The following is a 14,704-nucleotide window of genomic DNA, read 5'->3' as shown; positions in this document are numbered from 1 at the left end:
GGGAAAAATGTGATTTTTTTTATTGTCATGGCTCACCATTATAAACTTCTGTAAAGCACCTGGGGTTTCAAGGTGCACACTACACATCTAGATAAGTTCCCTGAGGGGTACAATTTCCAAAATAGTGTAATTTGGCTCTCCAAACTCAACATGTCATCCGCTAATTATGCCTGCAAATTTTACATTCAAAAAGTCAAATGGCCCTGCTTCCCTTCCGAGCTCTGTCGTGCGCCCACAGTGTTTTTCCACCACATGTGGGGTATCAGTGTGCTCAGGAGAAATTTCACAGCAAACTGTATGGTCCATTTTCACCTGTTACTCTTGTGAAAGTAATAGAGAAATGGGTCTAAGGGAAAAGTTTTGTGAAAAAAGTTACATGTTTATTATTGTTCCTTCCATATTCCATTAATTTCTGTGAAGCACCTGAAGGTTTAATAAACTTCTTGAATGTGGTTTTGAGCACCTTGCAACAATTTTTTTTAATGGTGTCACTTTTGGGTATTTTCTGTCATCTAGGTCCCTCAAAGTCACTTCAAATGTCATGTGGTCCCTTTTAAAATATTTTTTTTCCTTGTAAAAATTATGTTTAAAAAATTGCGTGAATATAATGTAGACATGTGGGAAATGTTATTTATTAGGTATTTTGTGCAATTTAACTCTTCGATTTAAGGGCATAAAAATTAAAAGTATGAAAACTGCAACATTTTCAAATTTTTTGCCAAATTTCTGATTTTTTTCACAAATAATATCAACTAAATTTTTACCACAATCATGAAGTACAACATGTCACAATAAAGATTATCAAAATCAGTGGAATGCATTAAAGTGTTCCAGGGTTATTACCTCATAAATTGATGGTGGTCAGAATTGAAAAAAATTGGTCTGGTCAGGAAGGTGAAAACAGTCTTTGGGTTGAAGGGGTTGATTTCTCAGCAGTGGCACATTGGATTGCTACAAGACAGGTATAATTTTTACTGTTGTACTTCAAGCTATACAGCCGTTTCACTAGTTTGATCAGTTAAAGGGAACCTGTCACCTCAAATTGGCGGGATATGTAAATGCCTTTTTTTCGGGTCCGATGGGCGGCGTTTCGTCTTCATTTCTCCACCCCATCCGTCCCTGTTGTCCGCAATGTGTTAAAAAAACTTAGAGTACTTGTCCTCCATACTTCGTGCGTGTGCAATGCAATCTTCGCTCGCGCATGCGCAGTATGCTTTGCCCAACTGCGGGCAAAGCCGAAAAGCATTATTGTGCATGCGCCCACGCACTATGTCCCGGAAGTATTTCACTGTGTTCTGGGACATATGTTGTGAATTCTGTGGCAGAGCTCCCTCCTGTGGTCACGAGTGGTACTGCGGCTTCTGAGTTTCCTTCCTCAGGTGATGTGGTGAAGTCGTTAGGTGCTGCTCTATTTAACTCCACCTAGTGCTTTGCTCCTGGCCTCCAGTCAATGTTCTAGTATTGGTCTTGCTTCCTCCTGGATCGTTCCTGTGGCCGTCTGCTCTGCATAAGCTAAGTTTTGCTTGTGTTATTTTTGTTTTGCTATTTTTTCTGTCCAGCTTGCTTAATTGGTTTTTCTTGCTTGCTGGAAGCTCTGGGACGCAGAGGGAGCACCTCCGTACCGTTAGTCGGTGCGGAGGGTCTTTTTGCCCCTCTGCGTGGTTGTTTGTAGGGTTTTGTGTTGACTGCAAAGTTATCTTTCCTATCTTCTGTCTGTTCAGTAAGTTGGGCCTCACTTTGCTAAATCTATTTCATCTCTGTGTTTGTATTTTCATCTCTACTCACAGTCATTATATGTGGGGGGCTGCCTTTTCCTTTGGGGTATTTCTCTGAGGCAAGGTAGGCTTGTTTTTCTATCTTAGGCCTAGCTAGTTTCTCAGGCTGTGCCGAGTTGCATAGGGAGCGTTAGGCGCAATCCACGGCTGCCTCTAGTGTGGTTGGATAGGATTAGGGATTGCAGTCAGCAGAGTTCCCACGTCTCAGAGCTCGTCCTATGTCTTTTGGTTATTGTCAGGTCACTTTGTGTGCTCTGAACTTCAAGGTCCATTGTGGTTCTGAATTACCTAATCATAACAGTACTGGAGGCCCAAAGTACTAATGCTTCTCAATAGAGGGAAAAAAGAAGTTCTGAGACCATTTTTTTTTCTTTGCACTGTGTTTTGCCTTTTTTTTCCCCTAGACATTTGGGTGGTTCAGGACACAGGTGTAGTGATGGACATTAAAGGTCTGTCTTCATGTGTGGATCATCTCACCGCAAGAGTACAAAATATTCAAGACTTTGTGGTTCAGAATTCTATGTTAGAACCAAGAATTCCTATTCCTGATTTGTTTTCTGGAGATAGAGCAAAATTTCTGAGTTTCAAAAATAATTGTAAACTGTTTCTGGCTTTGAAACCTCGCTCCTCTGGTGACCCAGTTCAACAAGTTAGGATCATTATTTCTTTATTACGTGGCGACCCTCAAGACTGGGCATTTTCCCTTGCGCCAGGAGATCCTGCATTATGTAATATTGATGCGTTTTTCCTGGCGCTCGGATTGCTGTACGATGGACCTAATTCGGTGGATCAGGCAGAGAAAAATTTGCTGGCTCTGTGTCAGGGTCAGGATGAGATAGAGATTTATTGTCAGAAGTTTAGAAAGTGGTCCGTGCTCACTCAATGGAATGAATGTGCGCTGGCAGCTATTTTCAGAAATGGTCTCTCTGAAGCCCTTAAGGATGTCATGGAGGGATTTCCCAGGCCTGCTGGTCTGAATGAGTCTATGTCTTTGGCCATTCAGATCGGTCGACGCTTGCGTGAGCGTAAATCTGTGCACCATTTGGCGGTATTATCCGAGCAGAAACCTGAGCCTATGCAGTGCGATAGGACTTTGACCAGAGTTGAAAGGCAAGAACACAGACGTCAGAATGGGCTGTGTTTCTACTGTGGTGATTCCACTCATGCTATCTCCGATTGTCCTAAGCGCACTAAGCGGTTCGCTAGGTCTGCCACCATTGGTACGGTACAGTCAAAATTTCTTTTGTCCGTTACTTTGATCTGCTCTTTGTCATCTTATTCTGTCATGGCATTTGTGGATTCAGGCGCTGCCCTGAATTTGATGGACTTGGAGTATGCTAGGCGTTGTGGATTTTTCTTGGAGCCCTTGCAGTGTCCTATTCCATTGAGAGGAATTGATGCTACGCCTTTGGCCAAGAATAAGCCTCAGTACTGGACCCAGCTGACCATGTGCATGGCTCCTGCACATCAGGAGGATATTCGCTTTCTGGTGTTGCATAATCTGCATGATGTGGTCGTGTTGGGGTTGCCATGGCTACAAGTCCATAACCCAGTATTAGATTGGAAATCAGTGTCTGTGTCCAGCTGGGGTTGTCAGGGGGTACATGGTGATGTCCCATTTCTGTCTATTTCGTCATCCACCCCTTCTGAGGTCCCAGAGTTCTTGTCTGATTACCGGGATGTATTTGATGAGCCCAATTCCAATGCCCTACCTCCGCATAGGGATTGTGATTGTGCTATCGATTTGATTTCTGGTAGTAAGTTTCCTAAAGGTCGACTGTTTAATTTATCTGTACCTGAGCATGCCGCTATGCGGAGTTACGTGAAGGAGTCCTTGGAGAAGGGTCATATTCGCCCATCATCGTCGCTATTGGGAGCGGGGTTCTTTTTTGTGGCCAAGAAGGATGGTTCGCAGAGACCTTGTATAGATTACCGCCTTCTAAATAAAATCACGGTCAAATTTCAGTACCCCTTGCCGCTGCTATCTGATTTGTTTGCTCGGATCAAGGGGGCTAGTTGGTTCACCAAGATAGATCTTCGTGGTGCGTATAATCTTGTGCGTATTAAGCGGGGCGATGAATGGAAAACTGCATTTAATACGCCCGAGGGCCATTTTGAGTACCTAGTTATGCCTTTCGGACTTGCCAATGCTCCATCGGTGTTTCAGTCCTTTATGCATGACATCTTCCGAGAGTACCTGGATAAATTCCTGATTGTATACTTGGATGATATTTTGGTCTTCTCAGATGATTGGGAGTCTCATGTGAAGCAGGTCAGAATGGTGTTCCAGGTCCTGCGTGCTAATTCTTTGTTTGTGAAGGGATGAAAGTGTCTCTTTGGTGTTCAGAAGGTTTCATTTTTGGGGTTCATTTTTTCCCCTTCTACTATCGAGATGGACCCTGTTAAGGTCCAGGCCATCTATGATTGGACTCAGCCGACATCTCTGAAGAGTCTGCAAAAGTTCCTGGGCTTTGCTAATTTTTATCGTCGCTTCATCTGTAATTTTTCTAGTATTGCTAAACCATTGACCGATTTGACCAAGAAGGGTGCTGATGTGGTCAATTGGTCTTCTGCTGCTGTGGAAGCTTTTCAAGAGTTAAAGCGTCGTTTTTCTTCTGCCCCTGTGTTGTGTCAACCAGATGTTTCGCTTCCGTTCCAGGTCGAGGTTGATGCTTCTGAAATTGGAGCGGGGGCTGTTTTGTCGCAGAGAAGTTCTGATTGCTCGGTGATGAAACCATGCGCCTTCTTTTCCAGGAAGTTTTCGCCTGCTGAGCGAAATTATGATGTTGGCAATCGAGAGTTGCTGGCCATGAAGTGGGCATTCGAGGAGTGGCGTCATTGGCTTGAAGGAGCTAAGCATCGCGTGGTGGTCTTGACTGATCACAAAAACTTGACTTATCTCAAGTCTGCCAAACGGTTGAATCCTAGACAGGCTCGTTGGTCGCTGTTTTTCTCCCGTTTTGACTTTGTGGTTTTGTACCTTCCGGGCTCTAAAAATGTGAAGGCGGATGCCCTGTCTAGGAGTTTTGTGCCCGACTCTCCGGGTTTCTCTGAGCCAGCGGGTATTCTTAAAGAGGGAGTAATTTTGTCAGCCATCTCCCCTGATTTGCGGCGGGTGCTGCAAAAATTTCAGGCTAATAAACCTGATCATTGCCCCGCGGAGAAACTGTTTGTCTCTGATAGGTGGACGAATAAAGTTATCTCTGAGGTTCATTGTTCGGTGTTGGCTGGTCATCCTGGAATCTTTGGTACCAGAGATTTAGTGGCTAGATCCTTTTGGTGGCCGTCTCTGTCGCGGGATGTGCGTTCTTTTGTGCAGTCCTGTGGGATTTGTGCTTGGGCTAAGCCCTGCTGTTCTCGTGCCAGTGGGTTGCTTTTGCCATTGCCGGTCCCGAAGAGGCCCTGGACGCATATTTCCATGGATTTTATTTCAGATCTCCCTGTCTCTCAAAAAATGTCGGTCATTTGGGTGGTTTGTGATCGCTTCTCTAAGATGGTCCATTTGGTACCCTTGTCTAAATTACCTTCCTCCTCTGATTTGGTGCCATTGTTCTTCCAGCATGTGGTTCGTTTACATGGCATTCCAGAGAACATCGTTTCTGACAGAGGTTCCCAGTTTGTTTCGAGGTTTTGGCGAGCTTTTTGTGCTAGGATGGGCATTGATTTGTCTTTTTCCTCGGCTTTCCATCCTCAGACTAATGGCCAGACCGAATGAACCAATCAGACCTTGGAAACATATCTGAGATGCTTTGTTTCTGCTGATCAGGATGATTGGGTGTCCTTCTTGCCTTTGGCTGAGTTCGCCCTTAATAATCGGGCCAGCTCGGCTACCTTGGTTTCGCCGTTTTTCTGCAACTCTGGGTTCCACCCTCGTTTCTCTTCAGGGCAGGTTGAGTCTTCGGACTGTCCTGGTGTGGATACGGTGGTGAACAGGTTACAGCAGATTTGGACTCATGTAGTGGACAATTTGACCTTGTCCCAGGAGAAGGCTCAACGTTTCGCTAATCGCAGATGCTGTGTGGGTCCCCGACTTCGTGTTGGGGATTTGGTTTGGTTGTCATCTCGTCATATTCCTATGAAGGATTCCTCTCCTAAGTTTAAGCCTCGTTTCATTGGTCCGTATAGGATTTCTGAGGTTCTTAATCCTGTGTCTTTTCGTTTGACCCTTCCAGATTCTTTTTCCATCCATAACGTATTCCATAGGTCATTGTTGCAGAGATACGTGGCACCTATGGTTCCATCTGTTGATCCTCCTGCCCCGGTTTTGGTGGAGGGGGAGTTGGAGTATATTGTGGAGAAGATTTTGGATTCTCGTGTTTCGAGACGGAAACTCCAGTATCTGGTTAAGTGGAAGGGTTATGGTCAGGAAGATAATTCCTGGGTCTTTGCCTCTGATGTCCATGCTGCCGATCTTGTTCGTGCCTTTCATATGGCTCATCCTGGTCGGCCTGGGGGCTCTGGTGAGGGTTCGGTGACCCCTCCTCAAGGGGGGGTACTGTTGTGAATTCTGTGGCAGAGCTCCCTCCTGTGGTCACGAGTGGTACTGCGGCTTCTGAGTTTCCTTCCTCAGGTGATGTGGTGAAGTCGTGTGCTGCTCTATTTAACTCCACCTAGTGCTTTGCTCCTGGCCTCCAGTCAATGTTCTAGTATTGGTCTTGCTTCCTCCTGGATCGTTCCTGTGGCCGTCTGCTCTGCATAAGCTAAGTTTTGCTTGTGTTATTTTTGTTTTGCTATTTTTTCTGTCCAGCTTGCTTAATTGGTTTTTCTTGCTTGCTGGAAGCTCTGGGACGCAGAGGGAGCACCTCCGTACTGTTAGTCGGTGCGGAGGGTCTTTTTGCCCCTCTGAGTGGTTGTTTGTAGGGTTTTGTGTTGACCGCAAAGTTATCTTTCCTATCTTCGGTCTGTTCAGTAAGTTGGGCCTCACTTTGCTAAATCTATTTCATCTCTGCGTTTGTATTTTCATCTTACTCACAGTCATTATATGTGGGGGGCTGCCTTTTCCTTTGGGGTATTTCTCTGAGGCAAGGTAGGCTTGTTTTTCTATCTTAGGCCTAGCTAGTTTCTCAGGCTGTGCCGAATTGCATAGGGAGCGTTAGGCGCAATCCACGGCTGCCTCTAGTGTGGTTGGATAGGATTAGGGATTGCGGTCAGCAGAGTTCCCACGTCTCAGAGCTCGTCCTAGGTCTTTTGGTTATTGTCAGGTCACTTTGTGTGCTCTGAACTTCAAGGTCCATTGTGGTTCTGAATTACCTAATCATAACAGACATAGTGCGCGGGCGCATGTGCAGTAATGCTTTTCGGCTTTGCTAGCAGTTCTGCAAACCATACTGCGCGTACGCGAGCGAAGATTGCATTGCGCACACGTGAACTAAGGAGGACAAGTACTCTAATTCTCGAACATATTATGGACAACAGGGACAGACGGGGTGGAGAAATGAAGACGAAACGCCACCCATCGGACCGGAAAAAAGGCATTTATATATCCCGCCAATTTGAGGTGACAGGTTCGCTTTAATTCTTCCTGACAGGGTCTATTTAGTGCATTAAGGTGATCTTCATTTTGGCAATGTATTTATGGAAGGGAAGTCTTTGGCTGTATACACTGGCTGCAGACAGTTATGATTTACTAAAAATCTCTTACCGCACTTCCAAAGGTCCACATTGGGAGAAAATGACCTGTGAACGAATGTTTACTGCCTAAGTATTTCTGGCAGCAATATCAGCGCTGGTATATTTATTGTGCTCCTGGAGTGATAACCTTCACGTTTCGTCATCAGCAGTTTATATCGGAGTTGAAGGTTCTGTTCCCTGAATGAGTGGGAGATAAGAACTTAGCAATTTACTCTTGTGTGATCTATGTGCTAGTAATATTATTATCAGGGGAGGATGTAAGGTACCTCAGGCTGTTCAAAAATTGTGGTCCCCAGTATGATTTTCGATCATGTGATTGGAGTCATGCGAAAAAAACATAGGTGCACTGATGGGAGACACTAATAAGGTGAGTAAAAGTAGGGGTCAAAGTAAGCCTCCCAAATTTTTTTACTTGCATTGGTACTTTTGCCATTTGATATGTATGACCAATTTTGAGTGAATACCCACCACACCCCTAGATAAATACATACAGCACACAGGAAATTTACAATTAACTTGGTATTTAAAATCATCTCCATTCTCAAGAATAGATTATTTTTTATTTCATTTTCTGTTCAATGCCTAGATTACCGGCCACTAGGGTTGAGCGACTTTTGTTTTTATAGGATCGGGTCGGATTTCACGAAACCCGACTTTTTCAAAAGTCGGGTCGAGTGAAATCGGCCGATCCTATAGAAAAGTCGGGGTCGGGGTCGGCCAAAACACGAAACCCAATGCAGAGCATTGGATTTAATGGTTCCCAGGGTCTGAAGGAGAGGAAACTCTCCTTCAGGCCCTGCGATCCATATTAATGTGTAAAATAAAGAATAAAAATAAAAAATATTGCTATACTCACCCTCGGACGCGCCCTTGTTGTAACCGGGAGCCTTCCTTCCTAAGAATCAGCGCTTGTAGGACCTTTCAATGACGTCGCGGCTTGTGATTGGTCGCGTGAGCGGTCACATGGGCGTCACGCGACCAATCAGAAGCCGTGACGTCATCGAAAGGTCCTTCAAGCGCTGATTCTTAGGAAGGAAGGCTCCCGGTTACAACCAGGGCGCCTCCGAGGGTGAGTATAGCAATATTTTTTATTTTTATTCTTTATTTTACACTTAAATCTGAATTCCGATACCAATTCCCGATATCTTAAACATATCGGGAATCGGTATCGGAATTCCGATTCCAGATTCAGAAGATCGCCGACTTCATGGCCGACCCCACACAGGGGTCAGGTCGGGTTTCATGAAACCCGACTTTGCCAAAAGTCGGCGACTTCTGAAAATGGCCGACCCGTTTCGCTCAACCCTACCGGCCACGGCTGTAGACTCCCATTAATTGCCCGTTTCCTAGTGCAGCGCCTACAAGCTCTCCTCTATAGAGCATGTCTCTGCTGGATCAGTGGAATTAATGGTTGGTCCCTGAATTTGCTAGCTTCAATACCACTGAGCTCCTCCAATGCTGCAAAACCCAAAGCTGTTTCACATTGGAGCATTGGAAACGACATAGTTCAGGCCGGCATTACAATGATGCCCCTGGTCTGAACTGGTTATTAATAGGAGTGCAATACCCCTCAGTAGTGGCAGACACTGACATTTTGTGGCCCGTGTGCAAGAAAAGTGTTTGGCCCCCTATTTTTATGGCAACCAAGCTACAGATATATAACATTATAGTCTTCTCTCTTTACAGTGGGGAAAATAAGTATTTGATCCTCTGCCGATTTTACAAGTTTTCCCACCAACAAAGAATGGAGAGGTCTGTAATTTGTATCGTAGGTACACTTCATCTGTGAAAGTCAGAATCAAAAATTAAAAAAAAAAAAAAATCACATTGTATGATTTTAAACAATTAAATTGAATTTTATTGCATGAGATAAGTATTTGATCATCTACCAATCAGCAATAATTCTGGCTCTCACAGACCTGTTTGTTTTTTTGTTTAAGAACCCCTCCTACTCTTCACTCATTACCTGTATTAATTGCATCTGTTTCGATTCGTTACCTGTATAAAAAACACCTGTCCACACACTCAATCACACTCTAACCTCTCCCCAATGGCCAAGACCAAAAAGCTGTCCAAGGACAACAGGAACAAAATTGCAGACCTGCATAAGGCTGGAATGGGCGACAGGACAATAGGCAAGCAGCTGGGTGAGAAAGCAACAACTGCTGGCATAATTATTAGAAAAAGGAAGAAACACATGCAAGATCTCTCCTCGTGAGGTAAGGGATGATTCTGAGAACGGTCAGGAATCAGCCCAGAACTAATTAGGAAGACTTGGTCAATGACCTGAACAGAGTAATGACCACAGTCTCAAAGATTACCATTAGTAACACACTACGGCGTCATGGATTAAAATTCTGCAGGGCACACAAAGTCACCCTGCTCATGCCAGCACATATCCAGGAATGTTTAAAGTTCACCAAGGAACATCTGGATGATCCAGAGGAGGCATGGGAGAAGGTTATGTGGTCAGATATACCCCCTCCTAGTCCTGATCCTGGTTTTCTCCATTCTGGTCAATTTCCTGGAATAATGTGCTTCATCCTTTTCCAAGTATAATGTGCCCCATCGTGGTTCCTTTCCAGATATAATGTGTCCCATCCTGGTATACTGCGCCCCATTGTGGTCCATTTCCTGGTATACTGTGCTCAGCCTGGTATAATCTGCCCCATCCTGGTATGCTCTTCCCCATCCTGGTATACTGCTGTTATGAACTGGTGGTTTAGGAGCAACATGGGATGAGCTCTGAAGGAGGTGGTACCTGTACTGACCGCAGTCCCTAAGCTCAACACAACACTAGAAGTAGCCGTGGGATGCTCCTGTCACTCCCTAGGCACCTCTTCACAGCCTGAGAACTAACTACCCCTAAAGATAGAAACAGGAAAACTATCTTGCCTCAGAGAAAATCCCCAAAGGATAGATAGCCCCCCACAAGTAATGACTGTGAGTGGAGAGGGAAAAGACATACACAGAATGAAACCAGGATGTAGCACAGGAGGCCAGTCTAGCTAGATAGATAAGACAGGATAGAATACTGTGCGGTCAGTATTAAAAACTACAAAAATCCACACAGAGTTTACAAAAATCTCCACACCTGACTAAAGGTGTGGAGGGTAAATCTGCTTCCCAGAGCTTCCAGCTTAACAGAATTAATCCATACTAACAAGCTGGACAAAACATAGAATGCACAGAATGAATAAGTCCACAACATGTGGACAGAAAAGCGCAAAGCAAGGACTTAACTTTGCTGAACTGGTCAGGATATCAGGGAAATCCAAAAGAGATGTGAATCCAACCAGGAACCATTGACAAGTGGCACTGGCTGAAGGAAGAGCCAGGCAAAAATAGCCGAGCAGAAAGACAATCAGTGGAAGCAGCTGCAGACAGCTAAATCCAAGGAGCAGCCATACCACTTAAAACCACCGGAGGGAGCCCAAGAGCAGAACTCACAAAAGTGCCACTTACAACCACCGGAGGGAGCCCAAGAGCGGAATTCACAACAGTACCCCCCCTTGAGGAGGGGTCACCGAACCCTCACCAGAGCCCCCAGGCCGATCAGGACGAGCCAAGTGAAAAGCACGAACCAAATCGGCGGCATGGACATCAGAGGCAACAACCCAAGAATTATCCTCCTGGCCATAACCCTTCCACTTGACAAGATACTGAAGCCTCCGCCTCGAAAAACGAGAATCCAAAATTTTCTCAACCTCATATTCCAACTCTCCCTCAACCAATAACGCGGCAGGAGGATCAACCGAGGGAACAACGGGCACCACATATCTCCGCAACAAAGATCTATGGAAAACATTATGAATGGCAAAAGAGGCTGGAAGAGCCAAACGAAAAGACACAGGATTGATAATTTCAGAAATCTTATAAGGACCAATAAACCGAGGCTTAAACTTACGGGAAGAAACCTTCATAGGAACATGACGAGAAAACAACTAAACCAAATCCCCCACGCGAAGCCGGTGACCAACACACCGACGGCGGTTAGCAAAACGTTGAGCCTTTTCCTGAGACAACGTCAAATTGTCCACCACATGAGTCCAAATCTGCTGCAGCCTGTCCACCACAGAATCCACACCAGGAAGGTCAGACGGCTCAACCTGCCCAGAAGAAAAACGAGGATGAAAACCAAAATTACAAAAGAAAGGTGAAACCAAAGTAGCCGAACTAGCCCTATTATTAAGGGCAAACTCGGCCAACGGCAAGAAAACCACCCAATCATCCTGATCAGCAGACACAAAGCATGTCAAATAGGTTTCCAAGGTCTGATTAGTTCGCTCAGTTTGGCCATTAGTCTGAGGATGAAACGCCAAAGAAAAAGACAAATCAATGCCCATCCTAGCACAAAAGGCCCGCCAAAACCTAGAGACAAACTGACAACCTCTGTCAGACACAATATTCTCCGGAATGCCATGCAAACGAACCACATGCTGAAAAAACAATGGAACCAAATCAGAGGAGGAAGGCAACTTAGGCAAAGGTACCAGATGGACCATTTTAGAGAACCGGTCACAAACAACCCAGATAACAGACATCTTCTGGGAAACAGGAAGGTCCGAAATAAAATCCATGGAAATATGCGTCCAGGGCCTCTCAGGGACCGGCAAAGGCAAAAGCAACCCACTAGCGCGGGAACAGCAAGGCTTGGCCCGGGCGCAAGTCCCACAGGACTGCACAAAAGCACGCACAACGCGCGACAAGATAGGCCACCAAAAGGACCTAGCAACCAAATCTCTGGTACCAAAAATCCCAGGATGACCAGCCAACACTGAACAATGAACCTCAGAAATTACCTTACTTGTCCATCTATCAGGAACAAACAGCTTCCCCACTGGACAGCGGTCGGGCTTATCAGCCTGAAATTCCCGAAGCACCCGCCGCAAATCAGGGGAGATGGCAGAAAGAATCACCCCTTCCTTAAGAATGCCAACCGGCTCAGGGACTCCAGGAGAATCAGGCAAAAAACTCCTAGAGAGGGCATCAGCCTTAACATTCTTAGATCCCGGAAGATACGAGACCACAAAATCAAAACGGGAGAAAAACAGGGACCATCGAGCCTGTCTAGGATTCGGCCGACTCGAGGTAAATCAGATTCTTATGATCAGTCAAGACCACAACGCGGTGCTTAGCTCCCTCAAGCCAATGTCGGCACTCCTCAAACGCCCACTTCATAGCCAACAACTCCCGATTGAGGACATCATAATTGCGTTCCGCAGGCGAAAACTTTCTGGAAACAAAAGCACACGGTTTCATCAAAGAACCATCAGAATCCCTCTGAGACAAAACGGCCTCTGCCCCAATCTCAGAAGCGTCAACCTCAACCTGAAAAGGAAGAGAAACATCCGGCTGACTCAACACAGGGGCAGAAGTAAATCGCCGTTTAAGCTCCCGAAAGGCCTCTTCTGAAAATAGCAGCCAGAGCATCCTCATTCCATTTAGTGAGCACAGTCCTAAATTTCTGGCAGTATAATTCTGCCACTTCCTGACCTTGACACAGGGCCAACAGGGTTTTTTCTGCATGATCCACAGAATTAGGTTCGTCATACAATAATCCGAGCGCTTGAAAAAATGCGTCTACATTCAGCAATGCCGGATCCCCTGATTCAAGGGAGAATGCCCAGTCCTGAGGGTCACCACGCAGCAAGGATATGATGATTTTTGCTTGCTGAATGGGATCACCAGAAGAACGGGGTTTCAAAGCAAAAAACAATTTGCAGTTATTTTTAAAGTTCAAAAACTTGGATCTGTCCCCAAAAAACAAATCAGGAGTAGGAATTTTAGGCTCTAAAGCCGGAGTCTGGACAACATAATCTTGGATACTCTGTACTCTTGCAGCAAGTTGATCCACACGAGAAAATAAACCCTGAACATCCATGCCAGAGCATAAATCCTGAACCACCCAGAGATCAAGAGGAAAAAAAAAGACAAAACAGAGCACAGAAAAAAAAATGGCTCAGAATTTTTTTTCCCTTCTTTTGAGATGCATTTAATTCATTTTTGGCCACTTGTAATGTTATGAACTGGTGGTTTAGGAGCAACATGGGATGAGCTCTGAAGGAGGTGGTACCTGTACTGACCGCAGTCCCTAAGCTCAACACAACACTAGAAGTAGCCGTGGGATGCTCCTGTCACTCCCTAGGCACCTCGTCACAGCCTGAGAACTAACTACCCCTAAAGATAGAAACAGGAAAACTATCTTGCCTCAGAGAAAATCCCCAAAGGATAGATAGCCCCCCACAAGTAATGACTGTGAGTGGAGAGGGAAAAGACACACAGAATGAAACCAGGATGTAGCACAGGAGGCCAGTCTAGCTAGATAGATAAGACAGGATAGAATACTGTGCGGTCAGTATTAAAAACTACAAAAATCCACACAGAGTTTACAAAAATCTCCACACCTGACTAAAGGTGTGGAGGGTAAATCTGCTTCCCAGAGCTTCCAGCTTAACAGAATTAATCCATACTAACAAGCTGGACAAAACATAGAATGCACAGAACGAATAAGTCCACAACATGTGGACAGAAAAGAGCAAAGCAAGGACTTAACTTTGCTAAACTGGTCAGGATATCAGGGAAATCCAAAAGAGATGTGAATCCAACCAGGAACCATTGACAAGTGGCACTGGCTGAAGGAAGAGCCAGGCAAAAATAGCCGAGCAGAAAGACAATCAGTGGAAGCAGCTGCAGACAGCTAAATCCAAGGAGCAGCCATACCACTTAAAACCACCGGAGGGAGCCCAAGAGCAGAACTCACAAAAGTGCCACTTACAACCACCGGAGGAAGCCCAAGAGCGGAATCCACAACAACTGCACCCGATTGTGGTCCATTTCCTGGTATACTGTGCTCAGCCTGGTATAATGTGCCCCATCCTGGTATGTGGTTCCCCATCCTGGTATAGTGTGGTCCATTTACTGGTATGCTGTGCCCCAGACCTGGTATACTGTACCCCATCCTGGTCCATTTCCTGGTATACTGTACCCCACCCTGGTATGATGTGGCCCATTGTGGTCCATTTCCTGGTATACTGTACCCTGTTATTCAATACATTAAAAAATGATACTACTTACCTTCGCCTTCACTCTCAGGCTGTGCTAGGTTCTCTTCTACAGCTGGCACAGGAGCCAGCAGCTGACTTTGGTATCTCTAACATCACTGCCATGTGCCCCCAGTCACGTGCACACAGACATCAGCTGCTAGCTTCTGATTGGCCGGTGGCATGTATTGCAGAATAGGGAGCCGATGGGTCCCCTGTGGTGCATTACATTTCAGCTGAATGGGGACGCTCCTC

The 14,704-nt window shown here is 45.5% G+C and overlaps 1 protein-coding gene across 6 annotated transcripts in view; it reads left to right on the top strand.

Moving 5' to 3' along the window:
* The window catches only part of SLC2A9 (solute carrier family 2 member 9), a 574,319-nt gene that overhangs the window by 94,135 nt on the left and 465,480 nt on the right, over positions 1–14,704 (top strand). The window contains exon 1 of one of the 6 annotated variants that reach the window (XM_069744850.1): positions 9,127–9,158. The exons of the other annotated variants lie outside the window; for them this stretch is intronic. The gene's annotated coding sequence lies outside the window, so the exon portion shown is untranslated. Of the gene's footprint in view, positions 1–9,126; positions 9,159–14,704 lie in introns of those variants that run through there. 6 annotated transcript variants of the gene reach the window in all.

The sequence above is a fragment of the Ranitomeya imitator genome, chromosome 1 (assembly GCF_032444005.1).
Source record: "Ranitomeya imitator isolate aRanImi1 chromosome 1, aRanImi1.pri, whole genome shotgun sequence".
NCBI lineage: Eukaryota > Metazoa > Chordata > Amphibia > Anura > Dendrobatidae > Ranitomeya > Ranitomeya imitator.
This window is presented reverse-complemented; position numbering and strand designations above follow the sequence as displayed.